Consider the following 27,604-nt stretch of genomic DNA (forward strand, 5'->3'; position numbering starts at 1 on the left):
CTGCCTTCAGCTCAGGTCATGATCTCAGGGTCCTGGGATCGAGTCCCGCATCAGGCTCTCTGCTCAGCAGGGAGCCTGCTTCCCTCTCTCTCTCTCTGCCTGCCTCTCTGTCTACTTGTGATCCCTCTCTGTCAAATAAACAAATAAAATCTTTAAAAAAAAAAAAGAGACAAAGATCTATGTTATGAAAATTTTTGGATTCCTAAAAGACTGAGGAACATCAATGTGGAAGGCAAGTATCAATGGAGATTAAATTTTTATCATTTTTTCTGTCATTGACTATGGTTTGTTCTTCTCAGAATGGACAGATTCGAGCTAACCAAGCATTATTCCAAGGTGGCGAGCTCTACGATAGCTTCGGTGTGACAGAGGCACAGGGTCCCATGTGAGTCATAGTCAGATTTCTTTTCTTTGTTTCAGTGATTTTTTCTGGCTCATTTGCCGTATTATTCAAAAATTCCATATAGAATCACAGAAGGCTAACTGTAGCTCTGTGATAAATACTGAATTTGAGAAAACACTGTATTGATTAATGCGTGTATGGAAAACTGAGATAATTAACGAAGGATACTGATGTATATTCAGTTTAAGGACATAAAAACTCATTTCATTTTTTGTGAATAATAGGATTTTAAATTATCAGTGAACTAGTGATTCACTTAATCTCCAAAAGAATGTAACATAGAAGGAGGGACAGTATTGGATTGATGATGACCACTGGTGGCGTATGAGTCCTGTACGAAGAATACGTGAAACTCTGAGGTCCAACAGAAAATTAATCTAGTCCGTTCTCATTATTACTTGTAACAGACAGATGTCAGGAACATAGCAAGATCTTGTTTTTGGTCTTAGAGTACATGCATTATATGTATCATTACATATACATATATGTAAGTATACATATACGTATACAATGTATTTACATATATGTAAATGTAAATTTACATATAGGTAAATAAGAGGTCCTATAAATAAATAAAGAAAAATGATGAAGAGAGGGAAGCATTGTCTAATTATAAAAAGATGTGGTTAGGCAATAACTAGGACTCAGTTTATTAATTTATTATTAGTGATTAATAATTAATACTATTACTATAGCATGAAAACCCTGATGTGCAGTTAGAAGTACGTTGTGCATAGCTGTTACCTATACAGCTGAGGATGGTATAGACAGGATAAGTCACAGATAGTGCTTGTTGTCTGGGTCAGTGGTAATTTGAAGTTTGTTTTCTTAAGGGAAAACATACATATACCAGATTAATGATGGCCCAGATCCCAGATGACTGACTGTCTGGGAGGGGAAAGGCAAAGACCAGTGGAAACAGTGTCTCAGCCTGTGTTGTCGCGTGCTCTGCCGTACACTCCCAAGGGCAGACGCCGCACGCCTGAGCTAGGATTCTTCCCTGATCATGAGTTCCAGGCTTGCGTCTTTGTTTTAGGAGTTGGAAGACCAGTATGAGTAATAACCAAAGTTTTTGTTTTGATTTGGGTGGTGTGTCCAACCCTCTTTACTGCAGTAATAAAAAAGATGAAATCAACTCAGATTCCTGGGTAGTAATACTCAAATGGCCAGCTGTGTCCTGGTGAGAGATATGAAATGAAGCGTTCCACTGATTAAAACATTTATGAAAAACTGATAATAAATATGACAGAGGTATAACATGGGAATGGTTCCAGATATCTATCAGGGCGATCAAGGCCCTTTTGAGTTTTTGTGAATCATACAGTTTTATTAGTGAATTAATGAACTAATAAACAATGTAGAAATGAATGAAGAGAATGCGGTCTTTCTGGGTCTGTGATAACTGCCGGCGTACGAATCATGGATGATGAATGATGCGTGTCTGGAATTCTGAGGTCCACCACGGAAGAGATGGGGTCTTTCTCTCCGTGCATTTCTCTTCTTGATTGTAATCGGATCAATGAAACACCAATGAGAAAATATATTTTAAAAAAGTGAATTGTAGAAATATTGTCCAATTTTAAACATATGCGGGAAGGCAAGAAGTACTATTAATATAATTTGAAAATGCTGGGCGCCTGGGTGGCTCAGTGGGTTGGGCTGCTGCCTTCGGCTCGGGTCGTGATCTCGGAGTCCTGGGATTGAGTCCCGCGTCGGGCTCTCTGCTCGGCAGGGAGCCTGCTTCCTCCTGTCTCTCTGCCTGCCTCTCTGCCTGCTTGTGATCTCTCTCTGTCAAATAAATAAATAAAATCTTTAAAAAAAAAAAAAAAAGAAAATGCTGAAGTCCATAGAGAAATAAATGGTACATGACTGCTCCCTCTTTGACTTGGATGGTATAGACAGGTCACGTTACTGACAATGTTGATGAACTTCGAAGCGGTTCCTTTTTATAAACGGTAATGAAATGAATATTCTCCAGTAACGATTTCCTGAAGGCCTGACCAAATGACAGATGTAAAGCAAGGGTAGTGGAAGAACGTCTCATTTTTTTCTCATGTTCTCTGCTTGGTAGGTACACTTCAGAACAGATGCTCCGGCTGATTTCACCTCTGCCCTGATCACGGTCGTTATGTTGCCTGCGTCTTAGGAGAGTAAAGCAAGGTGAGTAGTAATTAGAGATTTTGTCTTGGTTTGGGGGGTCGTTTGTTTAAGGATATTCACAGTATTATTGAAAATGTATAAATATCATCAAAAAGTAAGGCACCTGGGCGGCTCAGTGGGTTAAGCCTCTGCCTTCGGCTCAGGTCATGATCCCAGGGTCCTGGGATCGAGCCCCGCATCGGGCTTTCTGCTCAGCAAGAAGTCTGCTTCCCCCTCTCTCTGCCTGCCTCTCTGCCTACCTGTGATCTCTCTGTGTGTTAAATAAATAAATAATATCTTTAAAAAAATAATCAAAAAGTAAATTATGGCCCAGTGATAAATACGAGACATATTGATTATTGATACTATGTAACACTTAGATTGATTAATGAGAGAGAGATAATCTATGTTGGCAATTATTCTATAGATAGAAGTTAGGAATATCCAACTGGTTGATTCTTTGGTCACTGTTAATCAGGTATTTTACTATAATCAATGAATACATGATTGAATTGATACAAATGTAGAAATGAATAAAGGCAAAGCTGGTCTTTATCTGCCTGTGAGAATGACTGGTGGTGGGTCAGTTATGGATGATTGATAGTATTTATGTCGATCGCGGAGGTCCCATTCAATACCCAGTCCTTCTTTCCGCTCATTTGATCCTATGGACAGGTGTTCGGAAAGCGCAAAGATAATGGTTTCACTGGGTGACACATTCATATTTATTATTAGAGGCGGATCAAGGGTTAGAACCATTGAGGAATGCGAATAGTCATAAACATAAGCCCGTGAAGCACTGTTCAGCCCTGAAGACTGGTGTATAGGCAAGAAATGACAATGAAAATTGCAAACCCTGACACCCATTAAGAGCTAAATAGATCAGGACTGTCACTTCTCTAGCCAGTAGTCATTTAGACATGAACAGGTCAGAGTCAGTTTTATGGTTCTGGGTCAATCTTAAGGCTGAGGATTTTTGTTGCTATTGTTGTTAAAACAAACAAAAATCAATGTTATGCACCATTCTTAGATATCTCAATGACCGAGTAAATGAAATGTGGAAAGCAAAAATCAATGGAAATGAACGTTTTATTTTATTTTATTTTTTATCATCGACGGTGCTTTTCATGTCTCAAAATGGACACATTTGAGCTGATGTAAGCAATCCTGCCTGGTGGCGAGCTCGGTGGTCGCATCCCTCTCTTAGATGCGCAGAGAACAGCGTGAGTAAATCCCGTTTCTGGTCTTGGTTTCCATGATTTTGTTATTCAGAGAATTCATTATATTACTTGAGAGTTCCATGTAGAATCACAGAAGGCCAACAGGAGCTCAGTGATAAATACTGAATTGTATGAAACATGATATTGATTAATGCCTAAATGAATAACAACATAATTTTAAAAGAGATATATTGATGTGAGAATGATTCTATTTACAGATTAAGAATATCCTGAGTTTTCTTGGGCTTCTGTGAATGACAGGGTTTTAACATTATTATTAGCGATTCAATGAATTACTCGACAGAAACGTAGCATTGCATGAAGGGAAACGGACAACGCTGGATCGATGATGACCGCTGGTGGCGTATGAGTCGGATATGATGAATACGTGTCTGGAACTCTGAGGTCCAGCAGAAATGGAATCTGGTTTATTGTCATGTTTGAGGTGACTCTGTAGACAGATACCAAACACATACAAGGATCTTGGTTGTGGGTCCTTGTTCACGCATTTTCTTTTAATTTTTATAATTGGATCAATGAAACAATCAATAAACAAGCATATAAATAAATAAAGATTAAAGCAGTGAAATCTTGTCCAATTATAAAAATAGGTGGTTAGGTAGGGAATAGTGTTAGTGCGTATTTAAAATGCTGATGTCTACAAGGGAACATATGGTACAGGACTTGCTCTTTGAGGATGATGCAGTTATGGATAAGTAATAACCAATGTTCATATTCTTTATCAGCTAGATTGATAGCGTTCCTTTACTTACGAGAAAAAAAATATGCAGTATTGTAATTCATTACTTAATAAGGGAATAAATTAAAGATGGGATGCCAGGGCCCGTGAACACAATACCTCAGTCCTTTTTTTATCTTGCCCTACTGTGTGCTCTTCAGAACGGACACACCCGAGCAGATGTAACATCTTCTATGATCCTGAGTTCTGTGTTGCCTCTGTAATAGAAGGATGGGGATTAATGTAAGTAACAGTGAAATGATTTTCTTGGTTTATGTGTTGTTTAAAGTTTAAGGTCATTCACTGTACTATTAAAAATCTACAGCGTATAATGAAAAGAAACACTGTATTTCCCTGATAAATGTGGGCTATGTAAACTATTATAACCGTTAATCCATGCATGATTAATGTGGAAAGTAAGAAGTTAATCCATGCATGATTAATGTGGAAAGTAAGACTCAATGGAAATAAACGTTTAATTCTATGTTTTATCATGGACTTTGCTATCCATGTCTCAAAGTGGATACATTTGAGCTGATGTAAGTGTTATTAATTAAAGGATAATTCATTAAATTAATTAAAGAGCTATATTGATGTGAGAATTATCTAGGTAGAAGTAGGGACATTTGAGTTCTTCCTCAGTTTTTATGAATTACAGCATTTAAAATTATTAGTGCATTAATGATTTCCTCAGTAAACAATTAGAAATGAAAAACAAAAAAGAGGGATAATATTGGATCGATGATGACCACTGATGGCGTATGAGCCATATATGATGAATACGTGTCTGGAACTCAGGTCAACAGAAGAGAAATCTTGTGCATTCCCATTGTTTGAAGCGATCCCGTGTGGACAGATGTCCAGAATACACAAGGATCTTGTTTTTACTGTTAGTGTTCCTGCATTTTCTTTCAATTTTTTATAATTGGGTAGTTAAATAATCAATAAACATAAATAAAGGGGAATGTAATGAAGCATTGTCTAATTATGTGATTATGCAAGAAATACGTGATTATGCAAGAAGTACTATGAACATTCTTTGAAAACTCTGAAGTTTAATTAGAAGTGAGAGCTACGTGACCATTAGATGTATGGCTAAGGATGCTGTGGAGAGTGTAAGTCGTAGACAGTGTTCAGATTCTGGGTCAAGGTAAGTCAAAGTTGTTCATTTTCTCAAGAGAAAAAATATATTTACACCAAATTAAGAGTTGACCAACAGTGGATTTAATGAAAGGTTAAAGGCATGGACCAATAGAGAATGGAATGTCTTGACTATTTCTATGATATGCTCTGCTTTACACTCTGCAGGACGGACAGGTTAGACCTGCGTAAGGATTCTCCCCAATCAAGGGCCCTCGGGCTGTATTTTTGTACTGGGATGACAGGAGACGGATGTGAGTAATGGTCCAAGTTCCTGTTTTGTTTCTGGTATTTTGCTAAGGATATTCATTGTGTTCATACAAAATATGAATTACAACCAGAGAAGGCCAGCTGAGGCCTAGTAACGAATACAGGATTAAAACGAACCGTTACATTGATCGAAGCATTTATGAAAAGCAGGGTAACTGATGAGAGAGAAGAGTGATGCGTGAATGATTCCAGATACATATTATAGATAAACGTTTCTTCTTCAGGTTTTGTGAATCATACAGTTTTAAATAGTAATTAGTGAATTACTGAATTAACGAAGAATGTAGAAATGAATGAGAAGAAAGCGGTCTTTCTGGATCAGTGATGATAACTGCCAGCGTATGAATCACGGATGATGAGTGATACGTGTCTGGAACTCTGAGGTCCAACACAGAAGAGATGCGGTCTTTCTCTCCATGCATTTCCATTCTCGATTATAATCAGATCAATGAGATAGCAGTAAGGAAATACGTAAAAAAATACACATTGTAGGAACATTGTCCAATTTCAAAAATATGTGGGGAGGCGAGAAGTATTATTATTATTTTTTAAAGATTTTATTTATTTATTTGACAGATAGAGATCACAGGTAGGCAGAGAGGCAGGCAGAGAGAGAGAGGAGGAAGCAGGCTCCCCGCCGAGCAAAGAGCCTGATGCGGGGCTCGATCCCAGGACCCTGAGATCATGACCTGAGCCGAAGGCAGAGGTTTCAACCCACCGAGCCACCCAGGGGCCCCAAGAAGTATTATTAATAAAATCTGAAAACACTGAAGTCCAAAGAGAAGGAAATGTTACAAGACTGTCCCCTCGTTGGCTTGGATGAGATAGGACACATTGTAGATGGTTTTTATATCCTGGACCACTGGGAAGTTAAAAGTAGTTCATTTTTGTGGAAGACGATGAAATAAATATTTTTCAGTAATGATTTCCTAAGTGCCGGGCTAAAAGGAAGAATTAAAGCAAGAATCAGTGGAAGAATGTCTCTCTTTCTCTCTCTCTTTTTTTTTTTTATCATGTACTCTGCTCCGTGCTCCTCAGAATGGACACACTACAGCTGACGGTAACATTCTTCCAAGGTTGATAGCCCTCTGCTCCCATCTACGTTGGAGGAGTGTGGAGACCATGTGAGTAAGACTCAGAGCTTTTGTCTTGGTTTATTTAAGGCTATTCAGTGTGTTTATTCCGAAGTATTAAATAAAATCAGAGAAGGCAAAATATAACAGTGTTTACTACTGGATTCATATGTAGCATTATGTTTACTAATCCATAAATGTAACACCAAGGTCAGTTAATGAAAGAGATTGAGTCACTGTAATATTATAGAGACAGACGTTAGGAATGCTGAAGGACCATATTCTTATATTTTGATTTATATGTATTTTTTAATTAATGAATTAATAAATAAGTGTTTATGAGAAGGGAAAGAAAGAGTCTTGGACCAAGAATGACAACTGGTGGTAAATGTCTGGAACTCAGAGCTGATCCATAAATATACTAGTCTGTTTCTCCTGTGTTTGGCGATCCTCTACACAGATGTCAGTAATAAATAAGGATTTCGTTGTTGATATTAGTAAGTAATTTATGCAATTTAGTAATATATGAATTTTAGTAATTGATTTATGAAACTATTAGTAATTAGTAATTAATTTATGAAACTATTAATGATGGGATAAATGAACAAATGTATAAATGAATAAAGGTGAGGAGATTGAAGTTTTGTTTTTGGTAAATACAGAGCAAGGTAAAAGAATATTAACATACATTGGATAGAATGGATAGAAAGGACCGAGTGTGTTACATCTTTGACCGGGGTTGATTAAAATCACGAAATAACATCAGCTATTGTCTGATGTAGTTCCAAGTTTGAAGTTTATTTTTAAGGTAAGAATAAATATATCCATTCAGTTAATAAATGCTTACATGATTATGAGAGTGAGCGGTGGGATGCATGGGTCAGTGGAGAGAAAGCCTCAATTTTTTCATCCTCTTCTGTTTTGTCCTCTTCAGAACAGGTGCTTGAGCCGATTTCGTCTTCCGTTGGGAATCAGGGTTGTCACGTGACCTTCCTTTTGTGTTAGGAAATGGAACAAGGAGAGTAATGGTCAAAAATTTTGTTTTTGTTTGGGTCATTTGTGTGTGTTCATGGTATTATTAAAAAGTAATAAGTATCATGAAAAGGTTCACTATGTGACGAATAAATATGATGTAAAACATTGTATTCATTAATTTATTACATAACATTGAGTTTGGTTAATGAAAGAAATAGATGCTGTGTTGGCAATGGTTCTATATTAGAAGTTAAGGGCATTCAGGCATCTTATTCTTTGGTTTTTGTAAATTATACTCATGTTAATATTTTCAATGAATTAATTATTTAATCAATACAAGTGTAGAAAGGAGTTGAGAACGAGGGCATCTCTAATGGACCAGTGATGATGACAGGTGATGGCTGATTCATGGATGATGGGCAGTGCGCATCTGGGTATCTGAGGTCCAACATGATAAAAACTGTTCCTTCTGTTCTGTTGGATTCTGTACATGGATGTTAGGGATATACAAAGATCATGTTCTTATTTTGAATTTATACGTTTGGGTTTGTTATTATTAGTGGATCAATGATAGAACCACTAAAGAAATATGGAAATTGAAAATATTTATGTTCCTTAGGAAATAAGTAGAGAAAGGATGTTACCTTCTTAGCTAAGTGTTAATACTGGTAAGAGTCTAGTCTCTCTGAGCCAGTGTCCAGTATGACGTTGTTCCTTTTATTAAGTGAAAAAATAAGTGAGGAAATGAAATATGGAAAGCAAGGGTCAGTGGAGATAAGGTCTTAACTTTCTTTTTTCTCATTGACTGTGTTTTGTACTTCTCTGGACAGACACACTGAGGAAGCGTTGTGTTATGCTGGTGAATCCATGATTACATCTGTATGTTAGAAGCACGGAGACCCATGTGAGTAATCATCAAGTTCTTATCTTGGTTTCAGCTATGTTTGTTTGTTTGTTTGTTTTTTTAAGGATATTTGGTTTATTTTTAAAAGTGCCATGTAGAGTGAAAGGTAGCCAACTGTAGCCTAGTGACAACTATTGAATTCCTATGAAATATTATATTATTACATGCATGAAGTTTAAGGTAATTTTTTTCACATTATCTTTTTATTTTTTGGATTTTTAAATTATATCACAGGTGAAATTTAAGATAATTAATGAAAAAGATATGTTGATGTGAGAACAATTCTATATGCAGATTGGGGTATTGTGACTCTTGCATTATTCTGAATAATACAGTTTTAAATTATTGTTAGTAAATTAATGAGTGAGTCAGTAAACAATGCAGAATTGAATGAAGGTAAAGAAGGGCCATACTTGGTCCATGATGACCACTGGTGGCGTATGAGTCATACACGATGAATACTTTCTGAATTCCGAGGGCCAACACACCAGGAAATGTAGCCTATTTCCATCGTTTGATGGGATCTTATACACAGGAGTCAACAATAGATGAGGATCTTGTTTTTAGTTGTGTTCATGCGTTTTTATTCTATTATTATATTTGGAGAAGTTTTTTTTTAATAAAGATTTTTATTTATTTATTTGACAGACAGAGATCACAAGTACACAGGGAGGCAGGCAGAGAGAGAGGAGGAAGCAAGCTCCCTGCTGAGGGGAGCCCGATGTGGGGCTTGATCCCAGGACCCTGAGATCATGACCTGAGCCGAAGGCAGAGGCTTAACCCACTGAGCCACCCAGGCGCCCCTGTCCAATTATTTCTTAATGGGTATCACTACTTTCAATGGTTATTAATGATACAACTTGCTTCATCACAAACTTTAACAGTGAGACAATGTTCTGCCCTCTTGTTCTTCACATATTTATTTGTATTTGCTTAATAGTTCCATCATTAGTCCATTAATAACAACGAATCTGTGTCCACAAAATCACTATGAGAATATGATCTTTGTACATTCCAGACATACATTCACTGAAACAATTCCAAAAAAGGGAATAGACTAATTAATTTCCATGTTTGCCATTCATACATGAGCAGTCACATTTGGGCCTCATTACAGTCACTAATGCCTACATGTTTTTATTGAATTAATTCATCAATTAACTAACAACAATACAATAAATTCTTAGAGACCACAAAAACTTGAAACGAGAGCCTTAAATATCTCCGACATTTGTCTTTAGAATTATTTCCTACTGATAGTATCTTTCATTAATTAACCGAAATGTTGCCTATGTAGATTAATTAATATAATGCTTCTTATTAGCCTCAAATTTACTATCTGGCTATGGTCGTGATCCTTAACTTTATATCACATTATTAATCGTGCAGCTAAAATCTATTTTTAAAAGACCACCAAACCAAGTAAAGAATTTTGACTATTACCCACATCGTTTCTTGTGCTCTTAATACGTAGATGCAGCCGCAAAGCTCGTGGCTTTGGTGGAATGTCTGCGTCAGCCGATGGGGGGGTCATTTCTAGGGGCACAAGGCAGAGCAGATGATCAAAAAATTAAGACCCTATGATCATTGGCCCCTGCATTCCACCTTTTTTTCCGTCCATCATGAATAAGCAATGAATTGGGATAACATATATTTTATTTTTCTTAGGAAAATGACCGGTATCAGTCTTGTAGCAGACAACATGAACACTGATGCTTACTTAAAGAATAACACCATCGAGGGGCGCCTGGGTGGCTCAGTGGGTTAATCTGCTGCCTTCGGCTCAGGTCATGATCTCAGGGTCCTGGGATCGAGCCCCGAATCGGGCTCTCTGCTCAGCAGGGAGCCTGCTTCCCTCTCTCTCTCTCTCTGCCTGCCTCTCCGTCTACTTGTGATTTCTCTCTATCAAATAAATAAATAAAAATCTTAAAAAAAAAAAGAATAACACCATCGTACCATGTATTTCCTAATAGATATTTGTTTGCAAAATATATTTTATTTTATTATTTTATTTTATTATTTTTTTAAGATTTTGATTTATTTATTTGACAGAGAGAGAGATCACAAGCAGGCAGAGAGAGAGGCAGGCAGAGAGAGGAAGAGAAGCAGGCTCCCTGCTGAGCAGAGAGCCCGATGCGGGGCTCGATCCCAGGACCCTGGGATCATGACCTGAGCCGAAGGCAGAGGCTTAACCCACTGAGCCACCCAGGTGCCCCTGTTTGCAAAATATATTAACAGTGTTTCTTGTCTAACCACATATTTCTGTAACTGGACAATATTGTGCCCACTTCATATGTACTTATTTATTTATTATTTCATTGATCCAATTAAAAAAATAGAATATATCAACATAAAAGGCCAAAAAGGAGATTATAGATTTATTTACAAAACACTTATCCATGGGGCACCTGAGTGGCTCAGTGGGTTGATCCTCTGCCTTCAGCTTAGGTCATGATCCCAGGGTCCTGGGATCGAGCCCCACATCGGGCTCTCTGCTCAGCAGGGAGCCTGCTTCCCCCTCTCTCTCTGCCTGCCTCTCTGCCTACTTGTGATCTCTCTCTCTGTCAAATAAATAAATAAAATCTTAAAAAAAGAGAAATGGACAAAGTCTCACCTCTTTGAGGTCATATATACTTTGATAAGGAAGAGTGAATTTTATTCTTTTTGGTAGTTAAATTGAGTTTTTCCTTTTGTAAGATAATATACACATATTGAAAACAATAAATAAATCCTGACTCTCAAATATGGGGCACAAGGGTCAGTGGCAGTTGGGGGTCAGTGGCTGTTGGGTTTCAGTGTTTTCTCTGTCACCTGCTCTGCTCTGTCATCCTCGGAATGGATGCCTTGGAGTTGCGTGAAGCGTCTTCCATGGTCATGAGCTCCTGGTTTCCTCTATAGAAGAAGAGGACAGAAGTTAATGTGAGTAGTAGTTAAAATTCTTTTCTTGGTTTTCATATGTTTTTTTAAGTGGTCTCCATGCCCAATGTGGAGTCCAACTTGGGGCTTGAACTCACAACCCTGAGGTCAAGACCTGAGCTGAGACCAGGAGTTGGCCGCTTTACTGACTGAGCTGCTCGGGCACCCCTCCCTGTGTTTTCTTAAAGGCTATTCACTATATTATTAAAAAGCCTGAAATACAATTTAAAAAGGCAACTGTATCTCAGTGATAAATATGGAGCATATGAAACACTGATTAATCCATGTGTAGAAAACTGAGGATAATTAATAAAAGAGATTCATTGATACAAGAGTAATCTATGTACGGATTAGGGATACCAGGGCTCTTCTCGGTTTTGTTTTTCATAGTGTTCAGAAATGATTATTAATGAATTAATGTTTTAATCAATAAATAGAAATGAATGAAGAAAAAGAAGGCTGGTATTGGATCGATGATGACCGCTGGTGGCGTATGAGTCGAACGCGATGAATACGTGTCTGGAACTCTGAGGTCCAACACGAGAGACATACGGTCTTTCTCTTCATACATTTATGTACATGTTCTTTGTTAAAATTGGATCATTGAGGGGCGCCTGGGTGGCTCAGTGGGTTAAGCCTCTGCCTTTGGCTCGGGTCATGATCCCAGGGTCCTGGGATCGAGCCCCGCATCGGGCTCTCTGCTCAGCCGGGAGCCTGCTTCCTCTTCTCTCTCTGCCTGCCTCTCTGCCTGCTTGTGATCTTTGCCTGTCAAATAAATAAATAAAATCTTTAAAAAAAAATTGGACCATTGAAATACAGCTGTGGAACCGTGTATTTAAAAAAGCTGAATTGTAGAAGCCTGGTCCAATTTAAAAAATACGTGGGAGACAAGAAATACTACCACTGTATTTTGAAAACATTGAAGTCCAGAGAGAAATGTATGGTACCTGAGCGTAATGCCTCTGAAGGGAAGTTACAGGCAGTGTTTTATCTGGGTCAGTGCGAAGTTCAACGTAGGTTCGTTTTCTTACGAGAAAAATGAAATAGACTTCAAATAATGATTGCCCAAATGCCTGACTAAATGAAAGATGTAAATCAAGGATAAATGGAAGAACGTCTCCTTTTTTATCATCTTCTCTGCTCTGTACTCCTCAGAATGGACACGCTCCAGCTTAATGCAACATTCTTCCAAGGTCACGACCCTCTGGTTGTGTCTGTGTTTTAGGAGTGTGGAGACTGTGTGAGTAAGAGTCCAAGTTCTTATCTTCGCTTGTGTGGTGTATTTCAGGCCCCTTACTGTGTTATTCAAAAGAATCCAGAAGTACTGTTAAAAATATCAAGGAAGCTAAAATATGCCAATGTTACTGTTAGGTTGATATGAAGCATTATTTTATTAATCCATTTTATTTATTTCATATATTTCATTTTATTTACTATTTTATTTTGTTATAGTATAACTATTTTAATGTATTTAATATTTTATTTAACATTTTACGTATTTATGTAGTTATATGTTCTATCACATACTTATATATTTTATTATACAATTATGTATAATATATAAAATTATTTATATATGAAATATATAATATAAAGATAAAAATAAATATCTAAATCCTGAGCCTATGAAGTAAAGAACAAGGATCAATGGCAGTTAAATCTCATTTTTTAATCTTGCTCTGCTCTGTCCTCCTCAGAATGGATGCGCTCGGGCTGATTTCATACCTTTGTGGGTGTGAGCTCTGTGGTTCCCACTGCGTGGCCAAAGGATGCAAGTTAATGTGAGTAACAGTTGAAGTTCTCTTCTAGGTTAAGTGGTTTTCTTAAGGTAATTCACTGTATTATTTAAAACTACAAAATGTCCTTGACAGCAATGTATCTCAGCGATAAATACAGGATATATGAAAATTATATTAATTAATCCACGGGTGGAAAACTGAGGATAATTAGTGAAAGAGACACATTGATCTAAGAATCATCTGTGTACAGATTAGGAATGCAGTAACTCTTCTTGGGTATTGATGAATTATAGTGTTTAGAAATTATTAGTAGCAAATTAATAATTTAATAATTAAACAAAGAAGAATGGAGGAAAAGAGGGAGGATATTGGATCGATGATGACCGCTGGTGGCGTATGAGTCGTGTACGATGAATACGTATCTGGAACTCTGAGGTCCGATAGAGAAAATCTAGTCTCTTCCCGTTGTTTGAAGGGATTCTCTAGACACGTGTCAGGAATATACAAAGATCTTGTTTTTGGTCTTAGAGTTCAAGCATTTTCATGCTATTATTATAACTAGATCAATGAGAGAATCTACATAAATATATAAATTGATAGGAATGAGTGAAGGATTGGCCAGTTGTAAAACTATTTGATGATGCAAGAAATACTGTTAACATCCTGTGAAGACCCTGAGCTTCCTTTGGAACTCGATGGTATTGGACTGTTGCATGTTCCATTAAGGATGCCATATGTCGTGTAAGTCACAGATCATGTTTGGATTCTGGGTCAGTGACAAAATCAAAGGGGTTTTCTTTTTTTTTTTTTTTCAAAGATTTTTTAAAATTTATTTATTTGACAGACAGAGATCACAAGTAGGCAGAGAGGCAGACAGAGGGAGAGGAAGCAGGCTCCCCGCCGAGCAGAGAGCCCGATGCGGGGCTTGATCCCAGGACCCTGGGATCATGACCTGAGCCGAAGGCAGAGGCTTTAACCCACTGAACCACTCAGGCGCCCCTCAAAGGGGTTTTCTTAAGAGAAAAACAATATAGGGAATTCGTTTTTATCATATATTTATTTAACCCAATAGTACCAAAATATTCTCATCTTACTATGTCTTCCTTATAAAAATTATTAATAAAATATTTTACATTCTTTTGTAAAAAAAAAAAAAAGAAAAAAACAGTATTTATACCCAGTTAGTGACTACCTATGTGCTTTACTAAATGAGAAGCAGGAAACACTGCAGAGAATGTCTCACTTTTTTGTCATCTGCTCTGCCTTGCACTCCTCGAACAGACACGGGGACCCGCCATAAGGATTTGTCCCTGATCATGGGCTTGAAGGTGGCGGTTCTGTTGCAGGAGTCTGGAGACGAGTGTGAGTGATAATCAGACTTCTTACCTTTATTCTGGTATTTTGCTTAAGGATATTCACTGTATTAGTAAAAAGTGGGAAATAGAATCAAAGAATGTGAACCGTACCCTAGTAAAATTGCAGGATTAATGGGAAGTATTATTTCGATTAATACATACATGAGAACCGGAGCATAGATAATGGCAGACATATTGTGAGAATGATTCTAGTCACATACTAGGGAGCTCAAGACCTTGTTTTATTTTTAATGGTAGAGTTTCAGAATTATAATTAGTGAATTAATGAGTTAATCGATCAACAATATAGAAATGAGCGAAGAGAAAGTGGTCTTTTTGGGGTCAGGGATAAATGTTGGCGTAAGAGTCCTACCTGATGTGTGATGTGCGTCCTGACCGCTGAGGTCCAGCACACAGGAAATGCGAGGTTTTTTTTTTTTTGTTTTTTTTTTTTTTTTTAAATTATCAACCTGCTTTGATCAGTATCCTCAGAATGAACCCACGTGAGCTGATTTAAGCACCTTCAAGGTCATGTGCTCTCCGGTTGTATCTGTGGTGTTCATGGACGTTGGAAAGACCAGTGTGAGTAATAGTGTTTGAGCTTAGCTGGTTTGTTTAAGGGCATTCAGTATATTATTCCAAATATTAAATATAGCCAAAGAAGGCAGAATATGCCAGCCTTAAATATCAGATCGATACGAGACATTAAGTTGGTGAATCCATAAATGTAAACATTGAGGTCGATTTTTGAAACAGAGTCAGTCTCTGGAAAAGATTGTAGAGATACTCAGGATATTCAGGGATCTTCTCTTTATTTATTTTAATTTTGTGTATCTATTAATTTTGTTAAGCCGTAAGAGTTGTTTATGAGGATGAAAAGAAAGAGGCCTAAGCAGGGGCCAGTGGTGATGAACGGTGGACAGCGAGTTCTGTATGTCTGGAGAACGAGGTCCAACATCATGAATTCTGTTTGTTTAACCCTAGAGAGCGGTGTCAGGAATATCCCCAAAGTAGGTATTGGGTTTATAGATTTAGATTATTATTGTTAATAGAATAAGTATAGGACCACTAAAGAAATACAAATAATAAAGGGCAAAGAATTGTTTAACTCTGAACATTTGCAGACAGCTTGGAGATATTATTAGTTCATTAAGGAACAAAGGGATCAGGAGTGTCATTTGAAAAAAAAAAAAGAGTGTCATCTGTTTGACCGAAGATCGTATTAACACAGATAATTACGAGTCCGGTGTTCTTGTTGTTGTATGTCTGTTTCAAGTTTCCCGCTGTTCATTTTGTGAAGATAAAATACCTACACGAGGAATACTTTATAAATCCTAAATGAGTGGGCTAGAATATGGAAATCAAGGGTCAACGGGAATTAGAATTTAACTTTTCTTTTTCCTTTTTAATCATCGCCTGTGCTTTGTCCTTCTCAGAATGGACACACTTGGGCAAATTCAAGCAGTACGACCTGGTGGCCTAGAGAGCAGTATAATAAGAGTCAATGCTGTCATCTGGGTTTTTTTTTTTTTTTTCCCAGGGTCTTCAGTGTAATTTTTGAAAGTGCCCTATTTAATAAAGATGGTCACCTGTAGCCCGGTGACAAATACTGAAATAGCATGAAACATAAAAATGTAGGGTATTAAAAGAAAGAGATATATTGATGTGAAAATAATTCTGTATGCAGAATAGGGATTTCAGGGTTTCATTTTTTTGATAATTGGGTTTCAGAATAATTAGTGAATCAATCAATGAATGAATAAACACTGTAGAGATGAAGAAAACAGGAACAACATTGGATCGATGATGACCGCTGGTGGCGTATGAGTCGTGTACGATGAATACGTGTCTGGAACTCTGAGGTCCAATGCAGGTGGATCTGGTGCACTGTCCCCATGCCCCCCGTTCGAGTGGTCCTTCAGACACATGGCAGGAATATATAAGGATCTTCTTTTAGCCTTTACATTCGTGCATTTTCTATTTTTATTATAATTAGTTCAATGAAATAATAAATGCATAGAGAAAGATGTAGTGGAACATTGTCCAATTACTAAAATAGGTGGTTAGTAAGAAATACTGTTACTGTATCTTAAAAACAAATAACTATTGTTGAAGATACATATGTATCTTTTCTTTGACTACAGGTGATACAGTTATTCCTACGTATTAGTCAGTATTCATGTTTTCTGTCAAGGACAAGATCAATATTTTTCATTCGCTTAAGAAAAACAAAATGTACATTATCCCAAACCACTGCCTACCTAAATGATGGACTGAGTGAAAGGTGGGATACAGGGACGAAGGAACGTAAGGTCTCAATCTTTTATCCCCTGCTCTGTCTTGTACTCCTTAGAATGGTCACCGTCAGCTGATGGAAGCGATCTACCCTAGTCGCCAGCTTCGTGGTCGAATCTGTGGGTGATAGCGTGGACCCCAGTGAGTAAGAGTCAAAATTCTTTTCTTGGTTTGGTGGTTTTTCAAAATTGTTTTCACTCTGTTACTAGAAAGTGTGAAATACAATCAGTGATCGGCCAAACGTACTTAAAAAGAAATACCATGTTAATATGAAGCATTATATTAATAATCTTTGTAGGAAATTTTTGTATCAATTGTACTTCAGTTAAAAAAAATCAATGGTAGGATAAATGTAAATGGATAAATTTGAAGAGGGTAAAACACTTTATTATTAAGATATATAATAAGGAATATAATTGGAATGGAAAATAAAATGATCAGGTGTATATGTCTTAAGTGAGAATGATAGACATTGATAAGTAATAGATATTGATTGAGTCCATTAAAATTTGACATTTGATTTGTTAAGAGGAAAACAAATATTACCATTATTAAATGTCCAGTTGACTATGCAAACAAATAATGGAAACTATGAGTCAATGGAGGGAAAGTCTCAACGTTTTCTCTGCTTAGTACTCTTCAGAATGGATGCTGGAACCGATTTCCGCTTCGGCCTCATTCAGTAGTCATTGTGCCACTGTATGGAGAGACCAAGGTGAGTAATGGTCAAAGCTGTTGTCTTGGATTGGGTCATTTGTTTAAGAGTATTTATGGTATTATTAAAAATTATTAAATTAATTTAAAAGTATACCATGACCTAATGACCTAAAAAATGTACCATGACCTAAATATGACATGAAACATCATATTGATTGATCTAGAATGTGCAAGACTGAGGTCTGTTAATGAAATACAGAGTCTGTGTGGGAAAAGATTTTGTAAAGTAATGTTAGGGATATTCAAGAATCTGTTCTAGTGTTTTTTATGAAGCATGTGCTATTATTGTTATTAATGAATTCATCATCTAATCGATGCTAATGTAGAAAGAAAACCAGACTCAGTCATGACCAATGATGATGACTGGAAGCTTGGCAGTCAAGGACGAAGAAAATGTGTCTGAAACTGGGAGTTCCTGGGTGGGTTATGATCCCTCTGTTTCTTCCACTGAAATTGTGTCCATGAAGAGATGTCAGGAATATACAAAGATCATATTTTTGTATTGATTTCATAGTTATAGATTAGTTATTGTTAATGGAATAATGATGGATGTGTTTAAAGAAATACAAATAAACATATTAAGAAGGTGAACCATGGCTCAGTCATGATGTATGTGCTGAGGCAAGAGATACCATTAATAAGTTTAAAACCATTGATACCCATTAAGAAACCAGTAGGTCAGATGGCTAAGGGTCCACGTGGGCCATGATGAAGAAGACTGAATTTTATTTTTTTGGGTCAGCCTTTAGATTGTTTTATGCTTTTGCTAAGATTAAAAAAAATACGTATTAAGGAAAAGTAATGAACACCTAATTACTGCAATTCAGAAAGCAAGGATCAGTGGCAAGTAGGCCTCATGTTTTTTTCCCTACCGTCACTTCTGCTCTCTGTTCCTCAGAATGATGCACTTGAGCTGAATTAGCATCTTCAAGATCCAGAGCTCTGTGGCTGCTTCTGTATGATAGGACAGAAATTAATGTGAGTAACAGTTGAGATGATTTTCTTGGTTCCAGTGTTGTTTTTTGAGATTAAAGAATGTGACTGTATCTCAGTGGAAATATGGGATATAGTTAACATTATTTTGATTAATCCATACAAGAAAAACAGGTCATTATGATACATATATTGAAGTGAGAATAATTCCATAAATAAATGACAGACATAAAGACTCTTCTTGAGTTTTTATGAATGATAGCATTTAAAATTGTTGTTAATGAATTAATTCCATAATCAGAAAACCCATAGAACTGAATGCAGAAAAAGAGGGACGATGTCGGATCGATGATGACACTGAGTCTATGAGTCATATGTGATGAACACGTGTCTGGAACTCTGAGGTCCAACATGAAAGAGATGTCGTTCATTATATCTGTTTGAACTGACTCTTTAAACTGTACGTCAGGAAGGTACAAAAATAACAGTATTGTAATTTGGAACAGACCATAACTGGACCGTTTTGTCAAATGCGTTTTGTCCTTGATGAAAGGATGGTATTGAACCGTATAAGTAACAGTTACTGTTGTCAGTTTCAAGTTTGACATTTGATATATTAAGAAAAGTATATTAACATCATAAATTCTTGAATAAATGGTTGGCATAATCTGTGGACCAGGAGAGAAACGTCTTAATTTTTTATCATCTGTTCTGCTCTTTACTCCCAGAATGGGCACACTTGAGCATACTTAAGGATTCATCTACAGTCAGTGATCTTTATGTTTGCATCTACCTGTTAGGAGCGTGGAGATCAGTGTGAGTAATAGTCAACATTCTTGTTTGGTCTGAGTGGTTCAAAGAAGGCCAACCATACCAGTTTACAATATCAGATGGATTTGAGGCATTAAAATGATTAACAAACACTAAGTGCAGTTAATGAAAATGATTTAGTCTGTTTACATATGATATTTTGGATGAATGTTAGGGATGGTGAAGGATCTTATTTCCTGGTGTGATTTGTATCTATTTCTTCATTAATGAATTAGTCAATAAAGAAATGTAGTTGAGAATGGGCGGAAAGACAGCCGATCCTGGACCAGTGATGATGACTGGGGGTCCAAGAGTCATGGATGGTGAATCATAGGAGTGTGGGACTCTGAGGGCCAATACGGAAGGAATCTAGTCTATTCCCGATATTTCAAGTCATACCATAGGCAGATTTCAGGGCTATACAGTGAGTTTTTTCTTGGTCTTTGTGTTCATGAATTATAAAAATATAATTATGAAAGAATGAATGGCAGAATAAATTAGCAAATGTATAAATGAATAAAGATGAAGAGGGCAAAGCTTTGTTCATTACTAAAATATCTAGTCAGGAAAATGAATATTAATATTCACTGGAGTGGATGATAAATGGACCGAGGGCATTACATCTTTGAATAAGGGTGACATGGACGGTGGTACTTAGTAGTACAGGCCTGGGTCAGTTTCAAGTTTGATTACTATTGTGTTGAGAGAAAGATAAATAAATTTTACTATAAATAAATACCTATATGACATGTACATTAAGTATGGAAAGTGTAGATCAGTGGAAAGAATGTCTCTGTCTTTTTACCATCTTTTCTGCTTGATACTCTTCAAAACAAGCTGACTTATGTATCCTTCTGTCATCAAAACAGTCACATTATCTCTGTTTTCAGAAAGACACCAAGGTAGAGTAAGAGTCAAAGTTCTTGTCTCTTTTTTTTGGTCATTTGTGTGAGGCACCCACTGTATTTTAAAGTATTAGATCTAATTTAAAAGATTATCTATGGCCCATTGATTAATGAGATATGAGACATTTATTAATAATGTGCAATGTTGAAGTCACTTAATGAAAAAGATACTGTGTATTGAGAAAGATTTCTATTGATGTTAAGGATGGGATTCAGGCATCTTATTCTTGTGTTTTCATGAATCCTGTATATTTTATTATTATCAGTGAATTAATGATTCCATACAAATTTAGAAATGAATGAGGAAAATAAAGAGGCTTCACATGGCCCATTGATGATGACTGGTGGCTTTGAGTCAGGGACAGTGAATAAAATGTATCTGGAATTCTGAAGTCCAGTACAAAATGTAATTAGTCTGTTTATCTTTTCTGCTGGAAATGGTCCTAGAAGCACAGGTCAGAAATGTACAAATACCATAGTCTTATTTTAGATTCCTAGATTTTGGGTTACTATGTATGGATCATTGACAGAACAATTAAACAAATAAAAATAAATGGATCAAAAGAAGAGGGCAAAGCATTGTCCAGCTATGAACTTATGTGGTAAGGCAGAAAATAGTCATAATAGAAATTGAAAACACCTATACCCATTAAGGCATAAATAGAAAAAGAATTTCACCTCTTTAGTTTAGGATCATATAGACACTGATATTTGAACGTCAAGTTTGGCTGTACTCCAAACGTCAAGTTTGGATCCATTCCAAATCGGAGGTTCTTCTTTTGTTAAGAGCTAAATATATATACATTATGAAAATTTAATAAATACCTTAGTAATTGAGTAACTGAAATGTAGAAAACAAAAGTTATAGAGGATACGGTCTCAATTTTTAAAAGATCACTTGCTTTGTTTTGTACTTTTTTAAAAAAGATTTTATTATTTATTGACAGAGACACAGTGAGAGAGGGAACACAAGCAGGGGGAGTGGGAGAGGGAGAAGCAGGCTTCCTGCTGAGCAGGGAGCCGGATAGCGACTCGGTCCCAGGACCCGGGGATCCTGACCTGAGCGGAAGGCAGACGCTTAACTGGCTGAGCCACCCAGGCACCCCTGGTCTTTTTCTTATGGGAAAAGAAATAAAATATACTCAAAATAATGATTGCCAAAATGACCAACCAGGGTAAAAAGCGAGGTAAATGGAGACAGTTTCTTGATTTTGTTATCATCTGCTGTGATGCTCTATACTCCTTAGATGGCCACTCTTGACCTGATTTAAGGATTCTCCCAAGGTCACTAACCGTATGGTTGCATCTTTGTGTTAGGAGCATGGAGAACAGTGTGAGTAGTAGTCACAGTTCTTGACTTAGTTCGAGTGGTTTTTTAAGAAAATTATTCACTGCATTATTAAAAAGTATTGAATATAATCAAAGAAGGTCAACCCTGGTGATGTTTAATATCAGATTGATACGAAGCATTGCATTTTTTAGTCCATAACTGAAACACTGAGTTGAGTTAAATGAAAGAGATTTAGTCTCTGGATGAATGATTCTAGAGGTGGACATTAGGGGTTATTTAGGGACCTTATTCTTTGTGTGTTTGTGATTTACCTGCATTTCTTTATTAATTCATGAATAAACAAATGTAGATGAGAAAGAAGATGGGCAGTCATGGTCCAGCGGTGATAACTGGTGGCATTTGAATCACAGGCAATGAACAGAACGCCTCACGTGTAGAACCCCGAGGTCCAACACAAAAAGGCTAGTCCATTCACCATATTTTAAGACCGTTGATAGATTTTAACATTCTGCAGTCATCTTTTTCTTGGTCTTTGGGTTCATGAATTTTAAAAATATGATTATAAAAGAATCAATTGCAAGAATAAATTTGCAAATGTATGAATGAATAAAGATGAAGAGGGGGAAACATTGTTCATTACTAAAATATATTGTCAGGAAAATGAATATTAATATTCACTGGAGTGGGTGATAAATGGACCCAGTGCATTACAGCTTTGAGTAACGGTGACTTGGGGGCTGATAGGTGGTCATCAGTAGCTCCCTGGGTCAGCTGAGAGTTTGATGTTTATTGTACAGAGAGGAAAATAAATATCACTGTACATTAATAAACACTTAAGTGACTATGTACATGAACGATGAAAACCGTGGGTCAGTGGGGAGAAGGTCTCATTTGTTTTAATCATTGTGTCTTCTTGGTACTCCTCAGAATGGATGGACTGAGCTGATTTTAGCTTTTGCCATAATTAAGATTATATTGTCTCTGTGTCAGAAAAGAGAGCAAAGTGAGTAATAGTCAAAGATGTTAGCTTGGTTTTAATCATTGGTTTAAGAGTATTCCTAACATGTATCTAATAGATCACATCAAACCACATCACCATTGTTAAAAAGTATTAAACAGAAGGGTGCCTGGGTGGCTCAGTGGGTTAGGCGTCTACCTTCAGTTCAGGTCATGATCCCAGGGTCCTGGGATGGAGTCCCACATCCTGCTCTCTGCTCAGCAGGGAGCCTGCTCCCCCCCCCATCCCCTCCCAACCCCACCTGCCTCTGCCTACTTGTGATCTCTGTCTGTCAAATAATTAAAATCTTTTTTTTTTAAAGTATTAAACAGAATAAAAAAGTTATCCATGGCACAAAAATAGATATAATAGGAATCATTTTGTTGATTAAACAAAAAAAAAAATGGAAAAAACCTAGAATATGGGAAAGGATTGTATAGAACAGCATTAAGGATATTCAGGGATCTTGTGCTCATCTTTCCTTGAATAAATGTATCCTTTATTAACATCTATGAATTAATGATTTAATTGAGGACACATGTAAAACACATGAAGAAAGTGTGGGTCTAGCATGGACCAGTCATTGTGATTGGTGCTGTAGGAGTTGTGCGTGACTGATACGTATGAGGTTCAACACGATACCTAGTCTATTTCCTGTTTGACGTGCTCTGTTAGACACGTGTTAGGAACAGACAGATACCATGTCCTCATTTTAGACTCATAGATTTAGGGTCACTACTACTAATGAATCAATGTTACAACCATCAAACAAATAGAGATAAGAAGGTCACGTGTTTTTCAGTTATAAACCTATGGGGTGATCAGGCAAAAAATTTTGCTAAAAATTGAAAAAAATGATGCTCATTAAGAAATAAAGGGATTAAGAATGTTATCTCTGGGGCGCCTGGGTGGCTCAGTGGGTTAAGCCGCTGCCTTCGGCTCGGGTCATGATCTCAGGGTCCTGGGATCAAGCCCCGCATAGGGCTCTCTGCTCGGCAGGGAGCCTGCTTCCTCCCCTCTCTCTGCCTGCCTCTCTGCCTGCTTGATCTCTCTCTGTCAAATAAATAAATAAAATCTTTAAAAAAAAATGTTATCTCTGTGGTTGAAGGTCACATAGATACTGTTTGGGAAGAGTCAGTGTTACTGTTCTGGATCAGATCCAAGTTTGAGGTTGTTCCTTTTGTTAAGAGAAAAAAAATTTATGGAAAATTAATAAACATATCAATGAGTAATTGAAATGCAGAAATCAAGGACCAATGAAGGTAAGATCTGTTTCTTTTTCTTTTTTTTTAAAGTAATCACCTGTTCTCTGTACTCTTCAGAGTGGACCCATTTGGGCTGATTCAGCACCTTCCGTGGTCATAGGCTCTGTGGTCGCATACGTGTGCTGGCAGCATGGAGACCAGTGTGAGTAGCAGGCAAAGTGTCTTGGTTTGGGAGGTTTTTAAAGAGTATTTATTCAGTGTGTTATTAAAAAGATGGCCAATGTACAGTTAACAATAAATGTATGATCGAGATGGTGCATTTTATTATTACACATATGTAAAGCCAAGGTTAAGGGAAGAGATTGATGTGAGAATAATTCGTCATACAGATTAGGGACATAAAATCTCTTCTTGGGGTTTTGTGAATCGTGGTGATTACACGTTATTGTTTGTGCATTCACGGTCAAGAAACAAAGAGAAATGAATGAAGAAAAGGAGGGACAGTACTGGATCGATGATGACCGCTGGTGGCGTATGAGTCGTTTACGATGAATACGTGTCTGGAACTCTGAGGTCCAGCAGGAGAGAATCAAGTCCCTTCCCTTTGCTTAAAGCGATTCTCCATACAGAGGTCAGGGATACCCAAAGATTTTTTTGGTCTTTTTGCGTGCTCATGGTTTTTTATTCCATTATTATTATTGGATGAGTGAATTGAGAGAAAGAAAGAGAAAAAAGAAAGAGTGAATGACAAGTGGAGTGAAGCATTGTCCAGTTATAAAAATATGTGACCAGGGGCGCCTGGGTGGCTCAGTGGGTTAAGCCGCTGCCTTCGGCTCAGGTCATGATCTCAGGGTCCTGGGATCGAGCCCCGCATCGGGCTCTCCGCTCAGCGGGGAGCCTGCTCCCTCCTCTCTCTCCGCCTGCCTCTCTCTCTACTTGTGATCTCTGTCAAATAAATAAATAAAGTCTTTAAAAAAAAAAATATGTGACCAGGCAAGAAATGCTGTGGATATATATTGAAAACACTGAAGTCCAACAGCATATGACTATTGCCTCTTAGGTTAGGGAGAATATAGACAGTATAAATTATGGACAGTTTTTATGTTTTGGGTCCGTGGTAAGTTCAGAATTATTTTCTTAAGAGAAAATGAAATAAATACACTCGAAATTAACAATTGCACACATGGCTGTCTAAATTAAAGAGGAAAGGCAAGGATCAGTGGAGAGATGAGATGGAGTAATTTTTTTTTATCATCTGTTCTGCTCTGTACTCCACAGAATGGGCTCATGTGAGCTGATGTAAGCATCGTTCATGGTGTTGAGCTCCTGGTTCCATCTTTTTGTTAGGGGCATGGAGACCAATGTGAGTAAAAATTAATGGTCTTGTATTGTTTGGGGTTAAGAGTATTGTGTGTAATGAGTTTTGAAATAAAATCAAATAAGGCCAACTGTAGCCCAGTGGCAAATACAGAGTAGATCAGAAGCATTATATCAGTGGGTGCGTCTGTGAAAACCTGAAGATGCTGATGAAGGAGATACATTGATAAGACAGTGATTCTGTATACAGATAATAGAGATATCAGGGCTCTTTCTCAGTTTTGTGAGTCATAGGGTTTAAAAGTATAGTTAGTGAGTTAGCAAATTAATCAGTAAGTATCGTAGAAAGGAAGGAAGAGAAAGTGGACTAATCTTGGATCGATGATGACGGCTGGTGGCGTATGAGTCTTAAACGATGAATGCTACGTGTCTGGAACTCTGAGGTCCAACCCAAAAGAAATCTAGTCCATTCTCTCTTTTTGAAAAGATTCTAGAAAACAGATGTCAGAAGTATACAAGGATTTCACTTTGGTCTATATGTTCATGTGTTTTTAAACTTGTTGCAACTGGATCAGTGAAAGAACATTGAATATGTGTTGGTAAAGGTGAATAAGGTTAAGCCTTGTCCAGTTATAAAAATATATGAGAAGGCAAGACAAGCTGTTGATATTTATTGAAAAATCTGATATTCACCAGGAAGCAAATACTCCTTGACTAAGGATGATACAGACAGTGTTACCAATAGTCAGTGCCCCTGTTCTATGTGGGTGACAAGACCTATACTGTTTACTTAAGAGAAGATAAAATGTTCTCTCAAATAAGTACCTCCATGACTGACTCAATAAAAGATGGAACTCAAGGGCCAATGCAGATAATGTTTTAACCTTTCTTTATCTCTTCCTGTGCTCTGTAAGCCTTGGAAAGGACGCCCTTGAGCTGACGTAAGCATCCTTCAGGGCCGTGAATGCCATGGTTACACCGCCGCGTTAGGAACATGGAGACCAATGTGAGTAATAGTCAAGGTTGTTGTCTTGGTTTCAGTGTTTGCCTGGTTTTTTTTTTTAAGGCATTCACTGTATTATTTTAAAAATATGAAATATAATTTTTGAAGGTGAACCATGGCCCTGGTATAGGGATGGGGTTGATTGAAGCATTATTTTGAGTAATCCTTCCACGCAACACTGAAATAAAGTAATGAGAGAGGGGTAGTGCCATGAGTAATAATTCTATAGACAGATGTTAGAGATATTTAAGGATCTTACTGTCATGTTTTAGGACTTCAGGTAGTTCTTTCAGTATGATTGATGAATTAATAAAATTCGCATAGACACAGATTAAGATGAGGGCCAAGTCTGGATCAATGATGACCACTGGTGGCGGTATGAGTCATGAACGATGACTACTACATGTCTGGAACTCTGAGGTCCAACACTAAAGTCAATAGAAATCGAGTCTATTCCTCTGTTGGGAAAAAATCCTATAGATAGATGTCAGAGATACGTAAGAGTGTTTTGCTTCTAATTTTATGGCTCTTAGATTATGATTATATTAATAGAAAAGAATCAGTGGAAGGATCACTAAAATATCTAAAGGATTAAAGATGAACAGAGGGAAGCGCATTCCAGATTATGAAAAAATGTGAAGAAAACAATATTATGACTATAATCTGGAATGGATAAAAAGTGGACCAAGGGCGTGACCTTGGATTTCATAGTCATTGATAAGTAATAATCAGTGTTTTGCTCTGAATCAATGAACGGGAAGTTCAGCATTTGCTCTAGGAAGAGAAACATAAGCAAATACCGTGATAAGTTAATAAATATTAAATGGCTGAGTAAATGAGAGGCAGAATGCAAAGCATCAATGGATAGAAGATCTCAAATTGTTTTCTTGTTGCTCTTACACTCCTCAGAATGGGCACTGCCACACCAGTTCTGGCATTCTGCCTGGCCTTGAATTCAGAGGTTGTCTTAGGAGCATGGAGACCACCAGTGTGTGTGAGTAATAGTTGAAGTTCTTGTCTTGTTTTGGGCAATTTAAGGGTGCTGAATGCATTAGTAAGAAGTAGGAAATAAGGGACCTGGGTGGCTCAGCTGGTTAAGTGTCCAACTCTTGGTTTTGGCTCAGGTCATGGTTTCTGGGTCATGAGATTGAACCTTGAACTGGGCTCTCTGCTCATCTAGGAGTCTGCTTGAGAATCTCTCCCTCCCTCTACCCCTCCCCCTGCTCATGCTCTCTCTCTAAAATAAATGATTACATCT

The 27,604-nt window shown here is 37.3% G+C and overlaps 2 long non-coding RNA genes, 12 other non-coding genes and 5 pseudogenes across 16 annotated transcripts in view; all 19 read left to right on the top strand.

Annotated features, from left to right (window-relative positions):
- LOC125105241 (uncharacterized) overlaps window positions 1-17,311 on the top strand; it is a 95,097-nt gene extending 77,786 nt beyond the window's left edge. For both annotated transcript variants that reach the window (XR_007128843.1, XR_007128844.1), the window contains 12 exons: window positions 300-385; window positions 2,475-2,563; window positions 3,695-3,765; window positions 4,663-4,744; window positions 5,810-5,895; window positions 6,950-7,035; window positions 7,919-8,863; window positions 11,762-11,782; window positions 12,935-13,019; window positions 13,477-13,560; window positions 14,800-14,880; window positions 17,227-17,311. This is a non-coding gene — a long non-coding RNA (uncharacterized LOC125105241). The remainder of the gene's footprint in view (window positions 1-299; window positions 386-2,474; window positions 2,564-3,694; window positions 3,766-4,662; window positions 4,745-5,809; window positions 5,896-6,949; window positions 7,036-7,918; window positions 8,864-11,761; window positions 11,783-12,934; window positions 13,020-13,476; window positions 13,561-14,799; window positions 14,881-17,226) is intronic.
- Window positions 701-768, top strand: LOC125105883 (uncharacterized; annotated as a pseudogene).
- Window positions 1,792-1,863, top strand: LOC125105892 (small nucleolar RNA SNORD113/SNORD114 family). Its single transcript, XR_007129134.1, has one exon. It is a non-coding gene; the product is annotated as a small nucleolar RNA SNORD113/SNORD114 family (small nucleolar RNA).
- LOC125105876 (small nucleolar RNA SNORD113/SNORD114 family) lies at window positions 4,102-4,173 on the top strand. Its single transcript, XR_007129123.1, has one exon. It is a non-coding gene; the product is annotated as a small nucleolar RNA SNORD113/SNORD114 family (small nucleolar RNA).
- Window positions 5,236-5,305, top strand: LOC125105881 (uncharacterized; annotated as a pseudogene).
- Window positions 6,226-6,300, top strand: LOC125105879 (small nucleolar RNA SNORD113/SNORD114 family). The gene has a single exon (XR_007129126.1). It is a non-coding gene; the product is annotated as a small nucleolar RNA SNORD113/SNORD114 family (small nucleolar RNA).
- LOC125105895 (small nucleolar RNA SNORD113/SNORD114 family) lies at window positions 8,334-8,408 on the top strand. Its single transcript, XR_007129137.1, has one exon. It is a non-coding gene; the product is annotated as a small nucleolar RNA SNORD113/SNORD114 family (small nucleolar RNA).
- Window positions 9,278-9,346, top strand: LOC125105889 (uncharacterized; annotated as a pseudogene).
- LOC125105878 (small nucleolar RNA SNORD113/SNORD114 family) lies at window positions 12,246-12,317 on the top strand. The gene has a single exon (XR_007129125.1). It is a non-coding gene; the product is annotated as a small nucleolar RNA SNORD113/SNORD114 family (small nucleolar RNA).
- LOC125105877 (small nucleolar RNA SNORD113/SNORD114 family) lies at window positions 13,888-13,959 on the top strand. The gene has a single exon (XR_007129124.1). It is a non-coding gene; the product is annotated as a small nucleolar RNA SNORD113/SNORD114 family (small nucleolar RNA).
- On the top strand, window positions 16,670-16,741 carry LOC125105869 (small nucleolar RNA SNORD113/SNORD114 family). Its single transcript, XR_007129116.1, has one exon. It is a non-coding gene; the product is annotated as a small nucleolar RNA SNORD113/SNORD114 family (small nucleolar RNA).
- Window positions 17,312-17,822: 511 nt separating the features above from the next.
- LOC125105242 (uncharacterized) lies at window positions 17,823-27,341 on the top strand. Of its 2 annotated transcripts, none has more exons than XR_007128845.1 (7): window positions 17,823-17,883; window positions 18,784-18,863; window positions 19,547-19,634; window positions 24,117-24,228; window positions 25,305-25,389; window positions 26,258-26,349; window positions 27,256-27,341. It is a non-coding gene; the product is annotated as an uncharacterized LOC125105242 (long non-coding RNA). The 2 variants fall into 2 exon arrangements; XR_007128846.1 differs by having other exon boundaries at window positions 24,144-24,228.
- LOC125105887 (uncharacterized) lies at window positions 19,160-19,228 on the top strand (annotated as a pseudogene).
- LOC125105891 (small nucleolar RNA SNORD113/SNORD114 family) lies at window positions 19,911-19,985 on the top strand. Its single transcript, XR_007129133.1, has one exon. It is a non-coding gene; the product is annotated as a small nucleolar RNA SNORD113/SNORD114 family (small nucleolar RNA).
- Window positions 20,858-20,931, top strand: LOC125105888 (small nucleolar RNA SNORD113/SNORD114 family). The gene has a single exon (XR_007129131.1). It is a non-coding gene; the product is annotated as a small nucleolar RNA SNORD113/SNORD114 family (small nucleolar RNA).
- On the top strand, window positions 22,197-22,276 carry LOC125105902 (uncharacterized; annotated as a pseudogene).
- On the top strand, window positions 24,534-24,605 carry LOC125105874 (small nucleolar RNA SNORD113/SNORD114 family). Its single transcript, XR_007129121.1, has one exon. It is a non-coding gene; the product is annotated as a small nucleolar RNA SNORD113/SNORD114 family (small nucleolar RNA).
- Window positions 25,718-25,792, top strand: LOC125105864 (small nucleolar RNA SNORD113/SNORD114 family). The gene has a single exon (XR_007129111.1). It is a non-coding gene; the product is annotated as a small nucleolar RNA SNORD113/SNORD114 family (small nucleolar RNA).
- LOC125105863 (small nucleolar RNA SNORD113/SNORD114 family) lies at window positions 26,697-26,772 on the top strand. Its single transcript, XR_007129110.1, has one exon. It is a non-coding gene; the product is annotated as a small nucleolar RNA SNORD113/SNORD114 family (small nucleolar RNA).
- Window positions 27,342-27,604: the final 263 nt, after the last annotated feature.

Source organism: Lutra lutra, chromosome 7 (assembly GCF_902655055.1).
Source record: "Lutra lutra chromosome 7, mLutLut1.2, whole genome shotgun sequence".
NCBI classification, from domain to species: Eukaryota; Metazoa; Chordata; class Mammalia; order Carnivora; family Mustelidae; genus Lutra; species Lutra lutra.